This window comes from Pipistrellus kuhlii, unplaced genomic scaffold (genome assembly GCF_014108245.1).
Source record: "Pipistrellus kuhlii isolate mPipKuh1 unplaced genomic scaffold, mPipKuh1.p scaffold_m20_p_41, whole genome shotgun sequence".
Classification (NCBI taxonomy): domain Eukaryota; kingdom Metazoa; phylum Chordata; class Mammalia; order Chiroptera; family Vespertilionidae; genus Pipistrellus; species Pipistrellus kuhlii.
Window position 1 is genome coordinate 2,251,835 of NW_023425542.1, and position 17,332 is coordinate 2,269,166.

General features: G+C 44.9%; 1 protein-coding gene across 13 annotated transcripts in view; it reads right to left on the reverse strand.

The window, feature by feature from the left end:
* PPP2R5C (protein phosphatase 2 regulatory subunit B'gamma) overlaps positions 1-17,332 on the reverse strand; it is a 138,429-nt gene that overhangs the window by 69,419 nt on the left and 51,678 nt on the right. The window contains exon 2 of one of the 13 annotated variants that reach the window (XM_045571965.1): positions 17,087-17,091. The exons of the other annotated variants lie outside the window; for them this stretch is intronic. The gene's annotated coding sequence lies outside the window, so the exon portion shown is untranslated. The remainder of the gene's footprint in view (positions 1-17,086; positions 17,092-17,332) is intronic. 13 annotated transcript variants of the gene reach the window in all.

Genomic DNA, 17,332 nt, shown 5'->3' on the forward strand with positions numbered 1-17,332 from the left:
GATGGAAGGAAACGGCTTTGGATGGTGAACACACAATACCATATACAGACGAAGTATTATTATTATTATTTAAAAAAATATATTTTATTGATTTTTTACAGAGAGGAAGGGAGAGAGATAGAGAGCCAGAAACATCGATGAGAGAGAAACATCGACCAGCCGCCTCCTGCACCCCCCCCACCGGGGATGTGCCTGCAACCAACGTACGTACATGCCCTTGACTGGAATCGAACCAGGGACCTTTCAGTCTGCAGACCGATGCTCTACCACTGAGCCAAACCGGTTTCGGCCAGACGAAGTATTATTGAATTGTACACCTGAAACTTATATAATTTTGTTAACCAATGTCATCCAATGAATTCAATTTTTTAATTGCAAAGGAAATTGAAATTATACTTCAAATCATATATGTACACACTTCCCTTCGATTCCTCCTTTCTTGAGGAGGCAGGGCTGGTAAGGGTTAAGTCGGCTAGTACAGTGGGGCTCCGCTGCAGGCTATGTGAGCTGGTCCGGGCTTGGGAAGAGGAGCTCCACTGTCCTCTCTGAGGGGATGCCAAGAGGCAGCCACCGCAGGCAGTGCCAACCTTCCAGCAGTGCCAAGAGGAACCACACATAAGAAGTCCCCCTGGGGCTGTAGCCACAATGGTTTTTGAGACAGGATGGGCACAACATGACGGTCGACTGAATGTGCTCTTCCTGGGAAATACCAGCTTCTGGGTCACCTACCCACCTTGTGCCCTGCTCTTGGCCTGGCCTGCTGCCTCCCTTGGTCTCCAAGTTTCCCCCCTTGGCAGGCAACCATGCTCCCCTCCTTTTCCCTCCCCTGAAACCTTTACTCCAGACTGCTCTCTGTGTTTGAAACCAGAGGGTTTTATTACAAACGGAATGCCACGTTGGTGTCCCCAGCAGTGGCAGTGCCCTGCTAGACACAGAGCACATTTACAAAACCTAAAGCAGGATGCTACCCTGCGCCCCACATGGGAGCCGCCTGTTGACTGTGGTAATCTAAGCTGGTGCCTTTTCAGGAAATCTCCATGGCTAGTCCTCTATAAATCCTATGACTCTGTAAAAAGCATTCTGAAAAACTTGTTCTTTATGGCCCAACTTTTATAGTTAAATCAAAACAACATATGCTCATGGCACTCTGTGGCCATAACGAGGTGCAGCTGCCTTCTGGTTTCTGATGCCAACTCCTTCACTTACGAACGCTAACAGAGTCCCCGAGACACTGGCAGCAGAACAAAGGGGTCAGAACTTGGGGTGGGAAAGTGGAGATACCTGGGGTGGAATCCCAGCTCCACCTGTTCCTACTCTGGTGACCACGGGCACGGTCTTTTACTTTTGGGGGGGCCTGTTTCCTCAATTGGAAAATGGGGATTGCTGTCCCTACTGGGTTCCTGTGAATTCACAAATGTGTGTGCTGTGCTCAGGCAATGTCCCAGTTAGAATATGTCCGCAGTAAACACTATAGGCTTTTGCTTTTGCGCATCAGACTTCTTAGATTCTATCACTCAATACTGTTTATGCCCTTTCCTTAAAAAAATATTCATTATGGAAGCAATGCCATCTGTCCCCCCCACACCCCGGGAATTTCTGCACAGGCCACCCATGCACTGTACTCAGCAGCTAAACTTGTCCCTGACCAAAGGTGGCTCTCGATGTGGCGGTGTCTGGCTGTGTGACTCCATCCCATGGCTGTGTCGGCACCCAGAGCACAGGGACAGCTTTCTCTTCGGGTTCTAGAGCGTTGCGGCGCGAGGGCAGCTATGTAAACGTGTGAGAGAGACCGAGCGAACCAAATCCAGTTACAGCACTTGCCTGCGAGGTCACCGAGGAGCCAGTCCTCCGCGGGTTCACAGACATTTCCGTTCTATCAATGTGAGGCATAACTAGATCTGAATGGAAAAATATCCTTGAAGTTTGATAGGCTTATAAAGGATTATAGTGGAGCTTTTTTGGGGGGGAGGGCTAGAAGCTAACAGGATAAGGAGATCAGTGAAACTGGAAAGGGGCCAGCAGACCGGGTGCAGGAGGCACTGTGGTGACCCAGTTGTGAGCAGCTCCCTGAGATGTCTGGCCTCAGTCTCCAGGAGAGGTGAGGGAGCTCCTCTCAGAGACCCAGGCCAGCAGCAGCCAGGACAGAAACACAGCAGGCTCTCCACACAGGAACAGGCAAGAACCTTGTGATTTTTCTTTTCTAAATCCAGGGCGGGACTGATAGTGGGTAACACATGGAAAGCCAAGGGCATAAACCCATAGGTGAAATCTTTCTCTCTGTATATGGTTGATAACAGGCCTTTCAATAAAACTGGAACTTAATATTTAATTGCTAATATATGATATATTCACCTGTATTACCTATTTTTAAAGAATTTTGTTTTCAGAAAAACAATACATGTTCACTGAAAATTTTAAAAAATCCAGACAGTTGGTTAGAGCATTGACCCATACATCAAAAGACTGCGGGTTCGATCCAGGTTGGGACGCATATCAGAGGCAAATGATCAATGTTTCTCTCTCACATAGATGTGTGTCTGTCTGTCTGTCTGTCCCCCAGCCCCCTTCCTCTTTCTCTAAAATTAATAAACATATTGTCTGGTGAGGATTAAAAAAATATCCAAATAACAACGAAAGGGAAATGCAGAGAAGCGCTGTTGCCCAGACGACCGCCTACCTGGTCTCCACGCCCCCACATGCTGAACTGTGTTAACAAGCTACTGGATGGGCATCAGGCTTCCTAACGCCCCATTTCAACTGCTTCTAGAATGTCCCGTAGATCAATAAACAGACCAACACCATCCAACATTGTTTGGAATGTCACTGTACATGTGTGCTATAATTTAACTAGTTAAACCAGTTTTTCAGTGTTCTTTTAAAAAAGGTTACAAATAATGCTTTAATTTGTGATTACAGGTGGAGACGGAACACACTTAATCTAGTTGTATTATTCCCATCTAAAACCTCACTAAAAAGGACAGTGAATTCTGAAGGGCCCACACCTCTCAAGGCAACGAGACTGCTGGCCAGAGAGCAGGTGGGGAGGGAGGTTGGCTGGCCCGCAGGGAGAGGGGTACAGGACACGGTGTGGCTGTGGCTGGTGGGGAAGCAACCTGAACACAATGGTGAGGCCCCAAAGGCCCCGGTAAGAATGGCCACGGCCCCACAAAGCGGACAGCAGAGTGGAGAAAGGTCCTTCCCAGTCATCCTCAGCAGACCTCTTGGCTTCCATCCCCTCCACATGACTATTAAAACTAGTAAGGTCTCTCCTTACTACAGTGAGAAAAACTGGAGAAAATATCTTTAAAACAATGTATTTAAAGGCACCAATAAGCTCACAAAATAGTGAGGACTTACAGGTTCAAGAAGACAAGACACAGAAAGCAAGGGGGTGAGCCCTGGGGTCACCTTGCCCTTCTTGAGGCAGAAAGGAACCAGGGCCCTTGAAGGCTGAAGGGGCTGCTTGGACCCCCAATGTCCCTGAAGGTAAATCTGTACGTGAGCGGAAGGACAGTGTGACAGGAGGAGGCAAGGCCAGCATCCCCATTAACCCATTTGGGGTCAATGCAGCAGAACACTGACCAATGGGTGAAACTTGATGAAGTTTTTTGTACTTTTCAACAACTTTCCATACATTTGAAATTATTTCAGAAAGTTAAAAACAATCATACCTCCAAATTAAGGAACGGAAGTTGAATTTTACCAAAGCCACCTTCAGATTCATGGAGATGCTCCCTCCCGTTTGTCCTCTGACCCGTGACACACTGGGGCGACTCCCACCACAGGCTTCTGTGCCTGCCTCTGTCCTTCCTCCACCGCCCACCCTCTTCCAAACCAGCTCTGGTTTTATCCTTCTTTGTTTGCAGTTTCCCGATTCATTCATTTCCCCTTCTGTCTTTACAGAATACAGAGATCCTTTCATTTATTTTGGTCCTTTCTATCTGTTTAAAAAAGTGTTCAGATGATTTCTTCTCATCCTTATTTAGTAACTGTCCTTACATGTTACCTTTGTAAGACATCACCTTAATTCACAGTCATTCACGGACACAGGGGTGGCCTGAAATCTGAGAGCACAGCCCACGTCAGGCAGCCCTGCTCAGACCTCAGTCCTCTGGCTCACCTGCTGTCACTGTGTGTGGGTGGCTGAGCTTAGGCTTGGACTCCACATGGGACGACAGTGGCCATGCCTCCTTTGGAGTAAATGTAGGGAGAGCTATGATAATAGTGTAAGTGCACAGGACGGTCCTTGCAGCATGATGTTCCTATTACTAACTGTTGTTCATCTGACGACATTGTTCAGTCTACTGAGGGCCAAGCAAGCAGTGTTCTAGACTTTGAGAATAAAGCTTTCAACCCAACAGAAAAGGTCCTTGCCTTCATGGAGGGTTCACTCAAGTGGGGGAGACAGCAAGTAAAAACAAAACCACAACACCAACAAAACAATTTTAGGAAGAAGACATCCCAGTGGTGGGTGGATGGGCTGGGGACCTGTCCTTGAAGATGAGTGCCGGCTGGAACGCAGAACATAAAGAGGAACCAGCAGGGCCATGGCCACGGAAGCTCCACCAGGCAGTCCAGCACCATCCAGGAGGCCTGCTTCTACTTCCACATTTATTCCTATTTTTATTGCATTAACTAAGAGAATATGTTTTCTATTCATTTCAAATTTTGAGAAACTGTAGTCTTTCTCTATGAACGACTGTATGTAAAAACCCTGGTGAGCACCTGTTTTGGGAAGTCCCCCGTTTCACTTAACAACTCCTGGTCACCATCCGCTCTGGGAATGGGCACGTCTCCCTCCACCCCTGGCCTCAGGGACTCTATCTCTCCAGCTCTTGCCAGTCAATCACTAGGCCACGTATGTTCATGGTGGTTTTGTCACCCTGGGACCGTGCTTTAGTGTGAGGAAGCACTCCTGACTGCCTACATCTTTTCTGCCTTGTATTCACATTTGCTCAGAATGAAGGTCTTGGCTTCTGCTTTTCTTTTGCATCTGCCTGTCAAAAAACAACAACAATACCACGGGGCCGCTTTAACACGGAGCCAGAACTGCCACACCAGAAGACTGTTAAAGCAGGAAAATAATTTTTGCACTGGGCCAAAACGACTTTGTGCCCCAAAGAACCATTTGCAAAGATATTACGACTACTGGACCGATGAGAACTGGACAGAAAATTAAACTGTTTAGAATTAGCATCACTGTGTTAGCTGTATCTGCACCAATAGAAATGCCTTCTTCTATGGGTGTAATTGTTTTCCCTCCCTGTGCCTTTGTCTCCTCATCGGAACACTATTTGGCCTTCTGCCTGAGTCAGTGTGTTAGGAAAAGCTATTCTTCTTGATCTCAAATAAATACTTGTTGCCTCTCACTATGAAAGGCCTTTTATTTTTCAGGTTAACATGCTTAACATATTTTTTTTATTTCCATTATTTCTTCTATATTCTCTTTAATGCTCTTCTGCATATTACCCACTTCATTTTAGGATTTAAGGCCAAAGTCTGAACTATATTTATTCAATTTATTACATAGAGTAGTGCACATATAAGGATAAACATAACTTAAATCTATGGAAGTAATCCTTAAATTTTGCTAGCCTTAGAAAAATGTATTTAATACCCCATTAGATATATTTAAATACATTTATTCAGTTTATATAGCATTTTGAAAAGATCTTCAGATCCTTGAGATATAAATTTCCAAAATTGCAGAATTACTTATCTATCTAGATTAGGGGTGTCGAACTCAATCAGAGAAGGGGCCAAAATCTAAAATCCAGCCTAAATCGTGGGCCAAATGGTTTACTGAACAGTCATAAACTGTCATTGTGATGGAAACGCAGCGGAGTGCAGTGATGACAGCACGGTGCGGGCCACATTGCAAGGCCTGGCGGGACGGATTTGGCCCGCGGGCCTTGTGTTTGACACATGTGATCTAGATATATAAAAGGCAAAGCAACTATCCGGTAGGTATGACACGCACTTACTACCAGGGACAGATGCTCAACACAGCAGCTGCCAAGCTGCAGTGTCTTGGCAGTGGCAGTTCTTGAGTGATGCACTCCAGAATCAGAGAGGAGGGAGCCCAATCCTAAGGTGCGTCATCTGAGAACCGTCCTCTCGCAATCTGGGACCCCTTGAGGATGTTAGAGAGCCAGTTTTGGTCTGATCCCACAGGCCAGGCCAAGGGACTCCACCTGCTGGAGGGTCCCGCCCACTCCAGAAGGATCCCGCCCACTCTGCAGACACCCTTCAAACCACCACACTGTCCCAGACACAGTCACCTGGGAGGGACCACGTGAGGTTGGTTCCAGGGTGTGTCGAGGCCATCTCACCCAGTCCTGCCCCGCCGGCCACCTTCTAATTAATTTCCTTTCACTGTGCATGGATCCATGCACCGGGGCACCAGTTTACAATAAGGATTGAATATCACAAAAACCAGCTATGAATATGTGTTAGATTCTAGAATCTGGGATTTTGGTCTTCAGGGCTAAGAACATCGCTATTCCTGCATGTGCCAGGCAGTCTCCCTTCGATGGTCCCAGCCAAGGAGTCATGGTCCCTGCTCTGTAAGGAACAGTTCCAGGCCATCAGCAGGCGGGATCAGAGATTCTCAAGCCTAAAAGACAAAGGCCATGTTTTCCTCACTGCTCACACGGTCGAACACACTCATGAGAGCAATACACTTCTCCAGGAATCTGGCAAGAAAGGAAAGCAAAACAGAAGCTCCTGCCAGACCTAACCTTTCTCTGAGGCTTTTTTTTTTTTTTTTTTTTTTTAAATCACATGCTCACAGGAGCTGAATTTAAGAAAGTGACTCTCTAAGATTTGAGGGCTTTTTCTCAGAGCTTTTTGGCATAGTCACCCTGAAAGAGGAAAGGCTAGTGGCAGTCTACTAGAGTGTTAATTCTGATTTTTCCAGCATACAATCAAGATTCACTCCTCTAATCCCCATTCAGACTCCTGATAAACCAAATTAGCATCTTACACATAAATCCTTTGTACAAATGCTCGAAGCAACCTGACAGCCTGTGACGTTAAGAAGCCATTATATGACCTTGTAATTGAAGGGACTCGATGCCAGGAGTGAGGTTTCACCTACAAGAGTCTGGGAAGAGAGTTTCCCTTGAGCCATATGTCCTGGAACCGCCTGAACCACAGAGGAAAATACCTATCCAGGTTAATTACTGGTGGCCTCAGATGTCAACAGCTACACCTAGATGCCTTATCAGGATCATTTCATGTCATCATCTTTCTTCATCTCCTTTTTTTGTGAAGACTATTTTTCGTATAGATCTGAAAGACTACTTCTTCCTGAAACTGGCCTCAGGATCGCTGTCACTGCTTCAAGCCTCATGTCTGTCCTGATTTCACCACTGGTTAACCAGAAGACTAGACCATTCAAACTCTGGAATCAATGAAGACAGAAGTTAAGCCAAAGCATTCCCAGCTGTATTAGAAAATTGGAAAGAAAACCTACCTGTAGTACTTTAATGCTTTAGACAGCATATTTACAAACATGCTGCCTGATCCTCCTCACAAGCCCATGAGAAAACTCCGTTTGGAATAGTTCAGTTGACAATAGTTGGGAGAGACAGAGCTCAAACTCAGGCCCTCCCTGTGTCCTCTTTAAATGTAAGTAAGGGAGGAGGGGGCTTTAGGGCTGGGTGATCAGAGCCAAGAATGAGTGAAAAATTAAGCACAGTGGGTTTCTGAAACTACCACGGGTGGTAGTTTCTAAGGAATAAATCACATAATTAAATCAGTCATCTTAGGCAATTTGGTGATCACGTAACAACTTGTGCAAAACTTTCTGAGTCTAGGAATCTACTAACTGACCTTCAGTAACCCATCTCCTTAAAACATCTGTTCCAGCCAGACCAAGCTGGCCAAAACCAAGCTGGCCAAGAAGGGTGGAGGCTGCCTTGGAGCAGGAACCCTGCTCCCTGCCATTGCTAACGAGAGCCCCAACACTAGCCAGTTAGCAGTGGTGTCCACCTTGCACACAGGGGCAGGCCCAGCTGCAGGTTTTTGCAACACCTGGATCTCCCTACCAGGCAGGCAGGACCAAGAGTAAACAAACAATTTGTTTAAAGGGCAATGTTTTGGCCAAATTGAAGCTTTTCTCCTGAAAACTGAAGCTATCGACCATCAGTTTTCACTTACTGGAATCTGAATTTGGAAACATGGGAAGAATCAGGCAGATCAAATCATCCATTGTCACTGCTAACATTATGGATTTTAGTGTGTTCCAGACCCTGTGCCAAGCTCTCTCACATTCATCTCATTAAAAACACACAACTATTTCATGGGGAGAATTATTATTCCCATTTTGCAAAAGCAGCAGCAGGTTAAGTAACTGGCACGAGCCATAATATCGTGGAGCAGAAGTGAAGAGACAGGCAGAGAAATTACCCGGGGAATGGCCAGGAAGTGGAGGGGCAGGGATGGAGGCCACAAAGAGGGAGGGAGCTGTGAGTTGCTCTGCCAGTGCCCCTCCCCCAGGCTGCCAGGATCCTGGCTGTCAGCCTCCAAGTGCAGCTGCAGGCTCCTGTTCTTGGAACCAAATTGGAGACTGGAGGGGCTCTTCAGAACAGTCTTCAAGGAGTGAACAGGAGAGGGAGGAGGGCCCAGGGCTCCCCACACTAGGCATTCACCAATGGCTTCTCGATTTCTGCCACAACTGTGACCAGTTGTGCTATTATTTACTTGGTGCTTTTCTTTAAATGAACACACGTTTTTACTAAGCTCTGACCTAAGCAAAAATAATCCAAGAAATCAGGATTTTGATTTGCTAATTATATACTTTATTTTTATCAATAGACAAATATTAAAACAATGCCCAACTCTGATCACTAAATCATCTCCTGTACCCCTAATGGGTGCATCTCCCATGCTTGGGAACCTAAGGCCATCCACTGAATAAAGAACAAGGACCCCTAACTCCCCTAATTCATAGATTTCTCTGTTGACTACTGTCAGTCAACACAGTGCAGGATCTGGAGTCTCCATCGCCTGTCCTAAAAGAGGATGGAGATCATTCTCCCCTTATTGTACATTCTGTTTCTCTGACTGAGAGGACAGCCAGCCAGACAATTCTCCTCAGTCTCTGCTGATCCCCTGGCCAGTCTTCGGTTCTATAAACTGAAACTGTTTAGAAAGCCAGTGTTGGAATCTCTCCACCAATCTCAGGCTATCAATTAGTTCTTTTCAGTTTTGCCTTCGTATTTCCATTGTAATATTGCAGCTATTTAAGAGTATCTTTGGACAAATTAAACCCAACTTTAACAGGCTCATTCTTTTACTTATATAAAAGGACAGACAATGATAGGTAGCATGCCCCATCTAAGTCACACAAGAGGTGAGCATCTTCCTTTGCCCAATCGTTTTAGCATCACAAACTACCCTGTTTCCCCGAAAATAAGACCTACTTACAGGTTTCCCTCCGAGTGAAATATAAGGCATCCCCCCGAAAATAAGGCCCCCCCTAGGCTAACCATGAGAGATTTGGTCCACTGATTCTGAAAGAAATGGAGTCACAAGAAATTCACCAGGAAATTCAGGAATTGGATTGTTATGATGATGGTCCAGAAGATAATGACATGACTGTCATTGAATAAATGAGTAAATCCTTGATACTGTAGAATTCACGGTTTGTCTGGTTTGTGTTGACAACTACCGTACTACCGTACCGTATACAGGTAATAAATTTCCTTTATTTTCATTAACAATAAATGTGTACCGTATTCTTCATGGAAAAATAAGACATCCCCTGAAAATAAGACTTAGCACATCTTTGGGAGCAAAAATTAATATAGGACACTGTCTTATTTTCGGGGAAACAGGGTAGAAGGAAGCCAAGAAGATGCTGTGCCCACTGGCCCATGAGCAGCACATGCTTTTTCTGAAACTGTGTTGAAACTTCAACTGGCCCTCCAAACTAGTTTTTAGTAAGCTTTTCTCTTTTAATATATGTTGCATATATTCTAACATTTTAGGCCATATCAAAATTATTTTGTGGAAGGAGCCAAGATATACATAATGTCCTATATAAATGCATAGCATGTCTTAAACAGTAAGACATCATAGATGCCAACAAGAACTGTATTTCAACTGTGGTGAAATAAACAAACAAACAAACAAACAAACAAGAACAGCACTTCGTCCCCCGGAGCGGAGGTCAGCGTGGCGCCCTCCTCGGGCTCGGCTGAGACCCCGCACAAGCTGCTTCTCCTGCTCACACACACACACTTCTCCGCACATGGCCTGTGGGCCTCACACTTTTCACCTGTGTGACAGCTATCAGACACCAAGTGCTCAGAAGTATGTGTGGAACAAATACATTTACAACAAGGGCTCAATGCGCCACACTACTGGCAGCCTGTCTGTCCACGCCATGGTCCTGCCTGGTCCTCCGAGGCCTAATCTTGCAGGGACACTTAGCATTTCTCCATCCTCTTGCCCTTCTTGTTGCTCCAATTTGACTTCCCACTATTGATATTTGTGTCCCTTTAGTCACTTGGGTTGCAAACTTCCTGAGGACAGGCTTTCTGGATTATATGTGTATTCTTTACTTTACGTTCTTGAATTTTTTTTTTAAATATATTTTATTGATTTTGTACAGAGAGGAATGGAGAGAGATAGAGAGTTAGAAACATCGATGAGAGTCATCGATCAGCTGCCTCTTGCACACCCTCTACTGGGGATATGCCCGCAACCAAGGTACATGCCCTTGACCGGAATCGAACCCGGGACCCTTCAGTCCCCAAGCCGACGCTCTATCCATTGAGCCAAACCGGTCTCGGCGAATTTTTCTTTTACACCTTTATACTCAAATACCTGTAATTTCAGCCAAACGAACAGAAATCGTGTGTTTAACAGAGTAACACAATATGCTGAATTTTCATGAAGTACCTTTGCTAGAATGATCCACCTCATCGGACATACTGCTGCCAGATCCCTTCCAGACACACCCCATCAGGAACCCCAGCTGGGACAACATTCTGTTGCTCCAACTTCTGCTGACCGGGTCAGCCTCAAAGCGGGGCCAAATCGGGTCAGAACCTTCTAGTCACAATTGAGGACTTGCCTCAGGCTCTGGTGAGAGCAGTGTCAAGTTAGAGGTCTGTGCAATTCCTCTGTGATAACTGAAGGCAGCATTGAAATCCGTGTTTCAGGGGTTGTGAATAGGAGCTGTAACAGCGACGTGGGCTTTGGAAATTCTCTCTCCTATGGACTAAGCACAATGAATCTTCAAGAACCAATGGGTGAGTGCAGCCGGCATGGCTCAGAGGTTGAGTGTCCACTTATGAACCAGGTTTGGTTCCCAGGCAGGGCACATGCCTGGGTGGTGAGCTCCATCCCCAGTGTGGGGCTTGCAGGAGGTAGCCCATCAATGATTCTCTCTCATCACTGATGTTTCTATTTCTCTCTCCCTCTCTGAAATCCATAAAAATATATTGTAAAAAAAAAGAACACTGGGAGAACACTTTGGCATCGTTAGGAATTACACTTCAGTGCTTCTATGTCATAAATATATCTAACTAAGATCTTCTGTCCCAATGACAGGCTGAAAAAGCAGATACGTTCTTTACAAATTATCACTCGCAGATTCTGAGGTTCAGATAATACGATGCATGTCCTAATTTCAGTTCCAGCTCTTATGAGGCAAGAACACCAAGCAACCAGCTGTGGCAGCAGGGGACTAAAGAGACAACTTCAGAAAGCTTTTCTTGTTTATCGCTATGGACACTAACCCAGTGTTCGGTTTCTAGGAGCACAACTTCAATCCCGCAAAAAGGAAAACAACAACAAAAGTGCGACTGAATTGCTCGCCTGAGGAAATGCAATTTGAAGGCGCAATTGAAGGGGATGGGATGGGACTTGGGGGCCAGAAACTGCCACCATGCGGAGCTGTGTGTCTGAACTCTTCCCTGTGACCAGGGTCTATAAACAGACAACACATAGCACAATTACAAACGCAATTCAAGTTAAGTGAAAAAATCATCTTTCTTGAAAAAATTCCAACTTTATGAGATCTTAATGTTTCACAGAAAATAAAGCTCAATCAGTATTCTAGGTGAAGTTAAGGTGACAAACTCAATTATTTTAGGAAACCAGAAACCTGAACAGTAATGAATGTTCAGATCGACCCTAAACCCCCAAAGTCCGGGTGGGGCCCTAACCCAGCATCTCCCCTCTGGGTTCCTTCTGGAGGCAGCAGGAAGAGAAAGTCTAAAAAATGCTGCCCTCAGAATTCATAATAAAGATTTTACTCACTCACACATAATGCAGGGTTTTTCTTTTCCGTTCCTTCCTTTCTTGGGGGAGGGGAGGAAAGCTCACGCTGCCTTTCAGGGTTTACAGAACAGAGCCGGCTGGCTCCCTGCCCCAGCTTGGTGGCCAGCGTCCCAGTAAACAAGGAGAACAGATCCACTACAGAGTGGGAAGAGAAACTACAGATTTCAAAAGGTGATTTCAAAACTTCAGCTTTCCAGTGTGAGAGGCTGGAAAATGTTGGTGGATGTGTATTGTTTCTGAGGTTGAGAACAGGGAAATCTTTGAGTGTCAGTAAAATGTTAAAACAAACCTTCCTGCTATTCCAAAGCAGAAAGTCTGTCTACCTAGCAGCTTCTAATGGTTAAGCTTTGAGATACGTGAATAATGTATGTGTAGCTTGTGTATGTGTGTGTATAAGCATGTACGTATTGTGTGCTCACCTGGACATATATAACTTGAATAAAACATTCCCCCTCCCACTCCACACACACACACACACACACACACACACACACGTATATATAATTATATTAGTGAATGAAGTGGGCTTGAAAAGCAAGGTGAAATTCACATAATACACAATAAACTATTTTTTTAATATATATTTTATTGATTTTTGTACAGAGTGGAAGGGAGAGAGATAGAGAGTTCGAAACATCAATGAGAGAGAGTCATTGATCAGCTGCTTCTTGCACACCCCCTATTGGGGATATGCCCGCAACCAAGGTACATGCCCTTGACCGGAATCGAACCCGGGGCCCTTCAGTCCCCAAGCCGACGCTCTATCCATTGAGCCAAACCGGTCCCGGCCACAATAAACTATTTTAAGTGCACAATTCAGTGGCACTTAATGCATTCACAATGTTGTGTAACCATCGCCTCTCTCTAGTTTAAAAGCTTTTTCTGTATCCCAGAATAATACCTTGTTTCCTTTAAGTGATCACTCCACAGCTTCCCCTCCCCTCAGGCCCTGACACCTCTAACCTGCTTTCTGTCTCCATGAATTTGCTCATCTTGGACATTTCATATAAAAGGAATAAAAAATGGCCTTTTAAGTTATATATATGAAATATCACATAATTCCAAATGTAAACAAGGTAAAATTTTGGTATTTGTGGTTTAAAATTTTGTTCTGGAGTTAGGATTTCACAGATCAGTAAAATTTTGTAAAGAATCTTAAAGACTGACATTGGTTTACCAACCTAACAAATAAAAACATTAAAGCACACACACAGAAAGGATATTTTAATACTAAAAAGGACAATCTTAGAATAAAAAGTAGCCTTTGTGAAAAACTCACACTACATCACCTCTACTTTGGCTGTGGACGGGGAAAAGTGTTGCCACAGAGTGGCACAGGTGTTTGGGAATCCCTGATCCCGGACCGCTTCTGGTACACCTGCACCTAAATAAGCTAAGTATGTGTGCTCCCTGGCCAAGAACTTTGATTTTCCAAAAAAGATTTTGAAACAAAATGTACTTTATCCCATAAGAATGAAATCTCTTTGATGGCCAAAGCTGACAGGAACTAAGCCTATCTCAAGTCCACAGAAAGGGCAGCAGCTTCGTAAGAGACACCAACATCTGTGAGTCAGGACTTACTACTTGCCGGTGTGGACGCATGCACCTGGGGCTGGAGAAACAAGATGGCAATGGCCAAAGGAGCCACTTCTACAAGGACAAGAGCTCTCAGAGCATTTACACTAGAAGATGCATTTGGGGAGTATATAAAGCCATACATAAAGGTGATATTCTTCCTAGAATACCAGTTTTACAAGGCAGTTCAATCATGTTAAGTATGATATTTTTACATTAAACTATAATAATTATGAAATAGAATGCAAAATTCAATTTGATTTTTAAACAATCGTCACCAAAGGATATTTTATCCCACTGATTTTCAGATACAGTGAAAGGGAGGGAAGAGGTGGGGAGAGAGAGAGAGAAACATTCATGTGAGAGAGAGAACATCGATCAGTTGCCTCCTGCACTTGCCTCAACTGGGGATGGGGATCAATCCCTCAACCAAGGTACATGCCCTTGACGGGAATGGCACCCGCAATCCTTCGGTGCACAGGCTGGCGCTCTAACAACTGAGCAAAACTGGATAGGGCTCAATTCGCTTTTAATGACAAGTCCTGAGATTTCAGAAACACAGGTTCTGGGTTCTTAATAGACCACAAAGGGCCAAGGCCCAGACTCCCTACAGCAAGGATTCTCCTCTCAGTCAGAGCCTCTGCCAGGGAGAGTCTGGGCCACACTGTCCCCATCTATCCAAACTGAGTGCACACAGGGCTCCAGAAAGAGGCCAGAGTGCTGACAAACTGGCCCTAAAATTCACATGGAAATGCCAGGGAAGTGAACACCAAAACAACGGGGAAAAAGAAGAACAAAGCTGGAGGATTCACACGGCCTGATTTTAAAAGTTCTGACCAAGCTACAGGAATCAAGACTGGTGCGGACATACTGAGGAATAGAAGAGTCCAGAAATAAACCCAAACATTTATGGTCCACTGATTTTCCACAAGCGTACTAAGTCCATTCACGGGGAAAAGAACAGACTTTTCAACAAATGGTGCTGGGAAAACTAAAAATTCACATGGAAAAGAATGAACTTGGACCTTTCCCTAACACCATATACAAAAATTAACTCAAGATGGATTAAAGAGCAAATATGAAAGCTCAGATTATAAAACTCTTGAAAGAAAACATAAGAGCAAACCTTTGGGTTAGGCAATGGTTTCTTAGATATGACACTAAAAACACAGCAACAAAAGATAAACTAGATAACTTGGACTTCACCCAAATTAAAAACATTTATGCTGCAAATGATACCATCAAGAAAGTGAAAGCCAAGCCACAGATCGGAGAAAATATTTTCTAGGCTTATCTTTAAAGGACTGGCATCAAGATACAGGGTGGGGCAAAAGTAGATTTACAGCTGTGAGTACATGAAAATTTGTTCTTGTATTAGTATTAATTATTGTACCATTTCTAAACAAATAACTGTAAACTACTTTTGCCCCACCCTTCAGGCCACTGCACACTCCCCAAGGTGGGGACATGAGCCACCTTGTTACTTCATTTCCCACACTTCCCCCCTTCCCCCCCTCCTCAATTTTCTGCACAAGCTTCCCCTCTTGTGCCACTAGGAAAACCAGTCAATTAGGCCCCATCTTCACCAACTTCCTTTTTAAATTCCCTTCCTGCCCCAGAAATTTGTGAAAATCCTCTCAGCTCTTCAAGATGACTCTCTTCATGGACATTTCAGGTTTTCAGCAGACCTGGTTTTCACAGCTTTAATTCACAGAGAAGGGACAGGGCTGACTGTAAAGCAAGCATGTCAAACTGGCGGGCCGCGAGTTTGACATGCTTGCTGTAGAGTGACAATGTCTGAAATATAGCAAAACTATGACACCCAGTGACAGGTCAGCTTCACCAGACGATACCGTCTGAGTGAGGCCCTGAGTAGAATGTTAAGGGGTGACTGCCTTGCCCCTCCCCCTGCATCTGCGTATGACCAACACTTGGCCAGGTCTCACATCCAAGCCCAAGCTCTCAGCTCTAGCTCTGACCTTCTGCCTTACAAAAGCCAGTCACCAGACCGAGCTCAGCATGATTCAAAGGTGCAGAGAGAGCAGCCTGTGACTCTGACTGAGGACCAGCCATCAGGTCATGCCTCTCACTTCTGAGTGCTCTCCCTTCTTATTTAATTTCTTGAATAGAAAATATGTTCACCTGGCAGTGAAAACCCTCCATCACACCAGCTCAGGGATCACTTTAAAAAAAAAAAAATATTTTGTTGATTTTTTTTTTACGGAGATGAAGGGAGAGGGGTAGAAAGTCAGAAACATCGATGAAAGAGAAATATCGATCTGCCACCTCTTGCACACCTCCTGCTGGTGATGTGCCTGCAACCAAGGTACATGCCCTTAACCGGAATCGAACCCGGGACCCTTGAATTTGCAGGCCGACGCTCTATCCACTGAGCCAAACCAGTTTCGGCTCAGGGATCACTTTTAATTTATTGTTTGACTTTGAGTTTCACTTAGAACCTTAACACATGTCCGTCCAGCCCCTGTAGTGACAAGGTGGCTCATGTCCCCCTGTCCCTCCAGCTCCACTCAGTCGCTCCCTGATGCTGCAGGTCCATAGAGTCATCACTTACTCAAAATAATCCCTTTTCAAGGGTTTCTTCTCGCCACACCCACACTACACACTCCCCAGCCTGCTGAATGAGTCACCCCTGTCCCCAACTGCTTTCTGGGACCACCACTGAGATGACCCACCACTGAGCTGTTCCAGTGGGACTCCTGGGAGGCCCCGCCCCTGCCCACAAGCTGCCGTCACCCCTGTGACGTCAGCGCTCAGCCAACATCCAAGGCAGTGACTTAAATGTGTGTTAAAGGAATGAAACAAAGCTTTTGGTGGCTTTTGTAAGGCAGAAGATCAAAGCTAAACCGCGTTCTCCATTCTATGTCCAGAATATTACCCAAAGTTTTCCTGCCTTTTGAATACTCAGTTAACTAAATTTTTTTGCTTTTGTATATTTTTTGGTTAATCCTCACCTGAGGATATTTTTCCCATTGATTTTTAGAGAGTGGAAGGGACGGGGAGAGACAGAAATATTGACCTAAGAGAGACACACTGATTGGTTGCCTCCAGCATGCTCCCCGACTGGGGCCGGGATTGAGCCTACAACTGAGGTACATGCCCTTGACCAGAATGGAACCTGGGACTCTTCAGTCTGAGAATATCAGCCCAGCTTAGTCATACCAGCTTAACTAAAAATTGTGGTCTTAATTTTGACCTTATCTGGCACAACAAAGAGTGTAGGGTTGCTATACCACCAGAGCTTAAGTCAGCAAGAGCACACATGCTGAGTGCGCGGAAGCAAAGAATGAGGAAGGGGAACATTTGCAAAGCTTTATGTAAATCAGAAACAGGATCATAGACCTTTCTTTACTACAGTGTAAACAACCCTCCAATTGTATATAGCACCCAGAAATAGTTTAGTATCGGCTCCGCTAGGATAAATGCCTCTTCTAAAACAGCC